Genomic DNA, 8792 nt, shown 5'->3' with positions numbered 1-8792 from the left:
AACAAGTTTTTGCTCAATATGAATCATCATAAAATCTGCCAAGAATGCCTCATCCATATTGTTTCGTAGACCAGTTTTAATAAGTTTCTTAGCTGAGAAAGACCTTTTGGGAGTGGCTGTAGAAACTGGTAATGTCAAAACAAGCTGAATCAATCGATCAATCAAATTATAATGTTCCATCTTGTTTGTTTCAACTAATCTATGACACAATTCATTGATAGGAGTCATATTTTGAAAGCTCGTATGATGAATCACATCAAGTTTATAGTGCTCAAGTTGACTTCTTAGATAATGCAATTCTTGTCCACTAAAGTCACTTAGATATAAAATTTCTGCAAGCTTGTAAATGTCTTCAGCTTTAAATGATCTAAAGCTGTCCTTAGGGTCTATAGCAAAGGTGAGTGTAAGGAGTTCCACTGCTCCATCACTGAACGTGGATGCAACTCTTCTTGCTGAAAATCTATTGTTGAAATAAATATTTTTAAATGGTAGTGCTGGTAGATTTTCATCGAGTCTTTTGCCTGGCAAGAACGTCCTGTTGCGCTTTTGTACAAAGCATTCATATTTGGAACTTCAATTCCATGTTGCGTGCAAATGGATTGCACATATATAGGGAGATGATCAAATCCTTCTTCTGTCAAGGTTACAAGTAGTGATTTAGTAGTTGAGACTAGATCTATGGCACTTAAAATGTCAAGAGACTTTTGTTATAGTGTCCAACAAATTAAGTCTGGAATTTCCATGATTTAATGCATCATTTGAAGTGTAAAAATAAATTTAAAAGATTTCATAACTACCAAACAACCACCAGCTTATCCACGTAGTGAACTAGATGTTCCTTATTCAACAATATTTTCAAGCACTGAAATGGTTGCACCATACATATCAATTAAACTACAAATTATATCAAAATGAGAGCTCCATCGAGTGGCACCACTCCGATATAGATTACCAATCTTATTAATGCCTCTACCTGTCTCAAGTTCACTTGAAGTTATCATACGAGCAATTTTAATAGCTTGAGTAGAATGTAACTCACTATCCAATTTGGGAGAACAACCAATAAGATTACAAATGACTGATATTTCTTTTTTTTTTGGCGGGGGAACCACATAAAAATCTCATTTTCTGGAAGCTCCAACCAATTCTAGTTGTAATCTATGAGCAAACCAATGTATATAATAGGTATAAGGAGAATCATTAAGAAATAGAGCTTGAAGTCCATTTCAAGAAACCAGACATATTCTAGCACCATCATAACCCTGACCTCTCATATGAGAGATATGTAAATTATATCAGGAGAGGACAATGGATATTTTCTCCTTCACTGTTGAGGCAGTGGTGTTTGAAACATGAACGATCTTAAAAAAAGCTCTCGTATAATACGAAGACGGTCAACAAATCTCAAAACAATAGACATCCCTCCCTTATTTGCAGAATATTTGCCTTCATTAACTAAAATACAGAATTTTGCTTCTTTAATTTTTTCACAAATTTTTCTTCTCGCTCCATTTGCAAAAATATGTAAAACTTCTTTTTGAATAGTCGGTGAAGTATATTTGTATTTTTTGGACCTCTTTCTAAGAATATATCACCAATGACTTCATTCATTCGACCTGCAAATCTGATCATCTCGATAAGATTACCATGATTGCTAGACTTTGGAGATTCATTATTACCTCTAAATGGACAAGATAGCAAGCTAAGCCCTCGAACACTCTCAATTGTTGCTTTAAGTCACATTCGTTTCTTCTAAATTTCTTTCAAATTTTGGGTACTAGGCACTTTGTCAGTATGCCCCATAACTTTTATTAAATCTTTAACACAATGTATTGCATTACTATGTGGTGAAGTTAGACCTTCAACATGCATTAAAAGTGGACATCTAACTCCATCATTAACCCTCTTCCAATAATTAAATCCATCAGTGGTAAATGTTGGATGAGGAGGTGTTTTATTGTGAAAAAAAAAGAACCAAACCAAATCAGACAGACCCAGTATATCCCGCTTGGAGCAGGGTTTGGGGAGGGTAAAATGTACGCAGACCATACCCTTACTCTAAAGAGTAGGGAGGTTGTTTCAGTGAAGACCCCCGGCTTAGAAACACGGGCACCCCTTACTCCCCCATAAACGTGATCTCAGAAGATGATAACCAAGAGAATTTTTCAAACCACGAGTATTGAAATCTACGGTACTGTTTCTGTGTCCCATATATTAATCTTGGATAATCAACTATTTTAGGTTGATATTCGATGGATCAATGTTCAGATGATGACACAGCAGCTGGATTATTCCCACCATATCCTCATGACTCCAAGCAAATACATCAAGATTAGCTTTTAAGAACTCCACCAGTTTTCACTTTTTCTTAAGATTTAGTCGGGACCCTATTTTAAAGTCTTATCATCACTCCCCGGGACTACCTGTACATCTACTTCATCCTCGCCAGATCCTGCATTCTGACAAGCATAGGCATTTTTGGGGCCAAATTGAAATTGTATTCATTAAATTTTTCCAAAAATTGAGAGATTTCGCCCTCCAAAGGAATGTTGTCCTCTAGTTCGATGATGGGATACAACTCACGTATAACTGCCTTCCCATTATTACCAAAACTATCGGGGTTTCATTTGAAAGATTGTTCCTTCAATCATTGGATTTGAGGGCATGGCCCGAGGTTATGCTTTTCGGGGAGTTGTACTGGATACAGGGTTGACCTTTCGTTCTTCATAGTTCAATAACTCATCCTTTAGGTCTTGCTCATTCTGAAAATCCTTCACTGAGCGACTATAGTAGTCCCGCGATTCATACTAGCAACCTCTCACACATCCAACTCTTTCAGGAGTAGGGAATATTATAAATAGGTGGTAAATTGATGTAACCACTCTCATATCCATTCAGAAGGCACCCAATAAGTGCATTATGCATCGACTCCTGTTCAATCGGCATGAATTCCAATTTGAGTAACAGTACGGGGGACTCGACTAAAGTCAATGGTAATCTAATAGTGCCCTTCACTTTGATAGCCCCCCAAAACCCGTACGAGTTTATGTTTTCAACTATCATGTCCCTCCATGGTATTCTCATCTTCTTATAGGTATCATAATAGAGGGTGTAAAACCATCGTGATTTCATCTGAAAGACTGTTCCTTTAATCATTGGGTTTGAGGGTGTGTCCTGAGGTTCTGCTTTTTGGGGAGTTGTACAGGATACAAGGGTGACCTTCCGTTCTTCATAGTTCAATAACTCATCCTTTAGGTTTTGCCCGTTCTGAAAATCCTTCACTGAGCGACTATAATAATCCCGAGTTTCTTACTAGCAACCTCTCACACATCCAACTCTTTCAGGAGTAGGGAATATTATAAATATGTGGTAAATTGATGTAACCACTCTCATACCCATTACGAACGCGGCCAATTAATGCATTATGCGCCAACTCATGTTCAATCGGCATGAATTCCACAATTTGAGTAGTAGTATGGGAGACTCGACTAAATTCAGTGGTAATCTAAAATTGTCCTTCGCTTTGATAGCTTATCCTCCAAACCCGTACGAGTATATGTTTTGAACTATCATGTCCCTCCATGGTATTCCCATCTTCTTATAGGTATCGTAATAGAGGGTGTTTACTAAGCTTCCATTATCAACAAACACACGATGCATGTTCAAGGCCCCAATCCGGATAGGTACCATCAAAGCAGAATTGTGAGGGACCCACTCATCATCTCCTTCAGTGAAGGTGATGTCTATAGTCTCTAATTCACATTAGTTATGGGGCTCTCTTTTGCTTCACTAGCTATCGTTCCATTGTGTTTCACCTGCCACCATCAATATAAGGTACCCAAATATCTTTGGATACTAACTTCCTTTAGATTTTAATTTTTAAAATTTGATTAATCATTATAAAACCTACTTAATATATTTTTGATTATACTAATATATCATATGTAATAATAAAATAAAGTATACTTACTAAAGTTTGATTATTTCTTCTCATTAATTCCTGATCACTCAATTAATTTCTAGTTTGTGTTTAAATCCCCAAGAACTATTCAACCCCGTTCCTAAATTTTAGATATAAGTATCGTAATATGAATGTGAAAACTCTCACAATTATTGAATTCACCCGACCTGATAGTACCCATTTTAGGTAGCGTCATAATATAAACACTCAATTATGAAAAATGGAAAAATAATAACAATATGATGTTTTAAAGTTTATTTTTAGCATAAATATTACAGAGCTGCAATTTGCGATCAGAATCAACTTCAAATATAATTCCAACATTTTAAAATAAATAAAAAATTGAAGAAATTTTACACATGACATACTCTAAAATGATTCTTATATAAGTTGGTTGATATTAATCTGTTGAGATTTTTTTTTAACATATAAGGGGTCATTATTATTTAAGACTTTAAAAATTAAATAATATACCCCAAATTCTAAATATTAAAATTGAATTCTAAATCTTGCTATTAAAAAGTTAATCCCTAATACTAAACCTTAAATCTAATTAAAGTTACATTGAATTGTATTTGTTTATGAGTTGCAACTAATTATATTTGTAGTTGCAAAACGTATTTTCCCCAGAATTTTACAAAGATTGTGAATACAGGAAAAATAATCTAAAAAATCGATATTTTAATAAATACTCTATAATAATTTACACATGTTATGCGCCTTATAGTCATCTGGCCATACAACATGTTTGGTGTATATTTTTCCGTTGAAGATAAGGAATTAATTTTGAATAAATTTTATAATTTTATATAATACTCCCTCCGTCCATCCCGTTTTTTATCAAATGGGTTGGGCATGGAGCTTGGATCAATTGATTTTTAATGTATAAAAAAGAGACAGTGGAAGAAAAATGAAGGAAGTGGTTGGACTCATCGATTATTTTTGATAAGTTTTTAAATGTAAAGAATTAGATAGTACAAAAAGGAAAGTGTAAAGAAATGGAACGGACGGAATAATTTCTAACATAAAATATATAATAAGTATTTATTGTCTTTTTTTCACAAAAATATTGTCACTTATTTTAATAAACAGTACCAAGTTAAGAAATAAATTATTTATTTCTGGAAAATGGTATAAATCAAATGGATCGATATCTCTGGTTTAGTATTATTTCCGAAAAATGTATAGACACCCGTAGAATCCACATTATTTTATTTCGAAGAGTCAACTTATAGTAGCATGCTCTAACAAACATCCGAAACTTTCTGGTTGTTAGAAAACCTATGATATTTTAATTCAACCGCCCAACTTAATTAAGCGACACAAACCATACTAATCTCACTTGAAAAGCTTAGATTATAAATTAAACAGTTTCATATTATATACTTATATATAATAAGCGTAAGGGAGATAATTTGGTCGCATGGTCCTATGGTCCAAAAGTTTATCATCCGTTGGATCGTATATTGAACAAATAAGCACCATTAGATTAAAATTAAATTAAATTATGTTATATAAGGAAACTGATATATACTTGCATGTTTATAATTCTTTTTCTAAATCCAAAACAAATTCTGTCTTTCATGTCTTTTTGGTTTTTTTTAATCCAAAATAAATGTTTCCTACCAATTTTAATTGTACAATCGTATAAATCGCACCGTCACAAAATTATTTTTATCTAAAATATTTTAAAATTAATATGCCCGATTTATGTGAGGAACGAATACAAAAATGTTTTCTTAATCCAAAACAAATTCTACTATCTTATTGCATGTTTATGATTCATCTTCTTAATTCAAAACAAATTGTGTTTATCAATTTTAATCTCGAACCATAAAAATATTTAGAAAAATATTTTAATCACAGTATAATAATTCTAATATAAAATACATTTATAAATATAATCTAATAGGAGTTGACGTCACATATTCTACTTAAAATAATTCAAAATTTGATAGAAAGAATTTAATACTTTGGCATGATACATATTATTTTAATTTATTATTTATAAATTTAATTTTTCACACCATTTAAAATATATTTAAAAAGTTTATAAATAATTAAAAAGCTCCCGTGCCTTGCACGGGCTATAAGCTAGTTTAAATAAATATTAGATAAATCGGTATCAGATGCATGTACTCAACAATTTTGAAGAAAACATATATATTTTTATTCAACTAGACACGACAAATTTGAAAAAAACATATAGTATATTTTTATTCAACTAGACACGACTCACGAGACAATGACGCACACACATGCAGGCTACACAAGATACAAGCTTTTTGCCAAATTCCTGATTTAATGCCCCAAAAGTAATAATTGAGAGGAGGAAGGGAGTATTCCTCAAATATGGCTCGGTCCCACTTAAAGCTGTAAATGAGTTGATACGCTTGATAACTGCTCGGTATTTGGTTCGAAAAAAACTCGGTTCAATTCATAAACGAGTCGATTTTGAAAACGGTTTGTTTTATGAACGAGCTGAACTTGAGCACATAGAGTTCGACTCGATAGTTCGTGAACACGTTCGAATTATCAAACAATTATGTTCTATTTTATATAATTTATTTATGTCAAACTTTGTTTTTTTTTTTTGTTTATATTGGATTAAGCATGTGGGAGTTTTATTAGTGGATAATTTATTATGAATTAAAATAATTTAAATATTGTTAAAATTTTAATATATATTTTTAATTAAATTAAATAACAAACCAGCTCGTAAATAAATTTATGAGCATAAGCTAGCTGTTAGTAAAGTTTGTTAAACAAACTTGTGAACAAAATTAATGAGCGGGTGGTTAGCAAAAATTCGTGAGACACGTTCGTGAGCGTAAGTTAATGAGCGGTTCGTGAGCAAAAGCTAATCAGACGGCTCGTGAGACATGTTTGTGAGCGGTTCGCGAGCCGTTCGTGAACAAAGTTATTTCTTAATGAGTCGATCCTCAAACAATTTGTTTGGCTCGATCCAAACTCGAGCTCGAACTCGAGTTCGCTAATTTTTTAACAAATGATACATGAGCACTCTAGAGTTCGGCTCGACTCGACTCATTTATACTCCTAATCCCACTTGTTTATTTAGTGTTTTCGTTAAATGTTTGACACATTTTAAGATATATATAAATTATAATTTCATAATTTATTTTTTAAATATTCTTTTTAATACAAATTAAACACGAAATTTTTATTTAAAAGAAAACATATTTAAAATAATTTATAGAACTATACTTTATAAGTATAAACAACTCACGCCACCAGACAAAAGGAGTATGAATCATTACTTTTCAAAAAAAATTTATAAATTTCCCATTCTTGCTATTTATTTAAAACTACTAATCACACTCTACCTTTTACATATTGTTAACATTCAGTAATGATTAAAATTGAACTAAAGATTAGATCTTAAAAAATTATACTAAGAGGTGGCAGTAGTTGTTAGAACTTAGAAACTTAGAATGAGTACAAGGAAATGTTTGTTGCAAATCGCGGTATCTTCCGTTTCAAAGCACGCCATAGTGGTCCAGTACTTGGGAGAGTATAACGACAGCGTTCTAATTTGTATATACGTTTGCATGCATTTTGAATGTTGACCCGGATAAAGACTAGTTTTATACTTTGATCTTTTATTTTTTTTCTAATATAGGAACCCTCAACCGCTACCTTTCGGGTATGCATCGGTAAACCCACAAGCTCACGTAATAGCCTGCAAACTACGTGAACAAAATAAACCGCACTTAAGTGACATACTCTGATCCAGGAGGTATAACCACACATTCTCGCTCCAACAATATTATTTTTTTAATTTTTTATAAATAAAAATATAAAATACTAATATTTTTATTCACAAAAAAGTATAAAAATAATAATTTTTAAATATATAATTAAAATTCTTAAAAATACATGCAAAAATATCAACAAACTAATATATTCAGGAAGTATTTGATTTTGAGAATCTGACATCTGCCCGGAAGTTCCCTACGTTTTTTCCTAATATTAATAAACAAATAAATGTCAGTAAAGAAATGGAGTTGTGGTCACCTAGAAATTTCTCGACTAGACTTTGAAAAGAAGTTTTACAATTCAAATTTTCAAGAGAAAATTCATGCGGTCGCGCTTTCCAGTCAATGACATTTTTTTTTGCCAGAGAAATAATAAATTTCATTACTGCAGATCGATCTCAAGTACATGAATAATATCTGGAGAGACATCATTTATCTTTTATGTGCGGTCAGCTACACAGAATCACTACAGCTTACAAATACATGAGCTAAGCTATTCGCAGATCGCTTTACAAACTTAAAGACTACACCTTTGTCTTTCACTTCCATCAGAAGGTTTGTGCACTCCTGAACTATGACTCCAAAGTACGATGACATTGTGGCACTACCTCTGATAGCTTGGACAGCTACAAGGAAGTCTGTTTCCACCACTACCTTCTGCATCTGCTTTCCTTTGATCCAACTCAAAGCCTTCCTTATGCCCATGGATTCAGCATATTCTGGAGTGGTTCTTCCTTCTTTACAGCTGGATCTAGCTTCTAACAACTCTCCTTTATAATTTCTTGCAGCAAATACATAGGAATTTCGATTAGAAGAGTCATAAACCGCAGCACCAGTATTTATCGTAGTCGTATTTTCAATTGGAAGAGTCCATAGCTCATCACCATCGTCTGGGTTTAGCAATGCCCAAGATCGATCGAGAAATTTGTCTTAAACTTCTTTCCATTGACTAAGAGCCACTCTAGCTGAACGAATGCTACTTTCATGCACTTTTGATTCCACACTAAATCGTTTCGACACTTCCAAATTCTCCAGCACAGCATAGCACCCATTTG

This window comes from Daucus carota, chromosome 1 (assembly GCF_001625215.2).
Source record: "Daucus carota subsp. sativus chromosome 1, DH1 v3.0, whole genome shotgun sequence".
NCBI lineage: Eukaryota > Viridiplantae > Streptophyta > Magnoliopsida > Apiales > Apiaceae > Daucus > Daucus carota.
Note: the sequence above shows the minus strand (reverse complement) of the source record.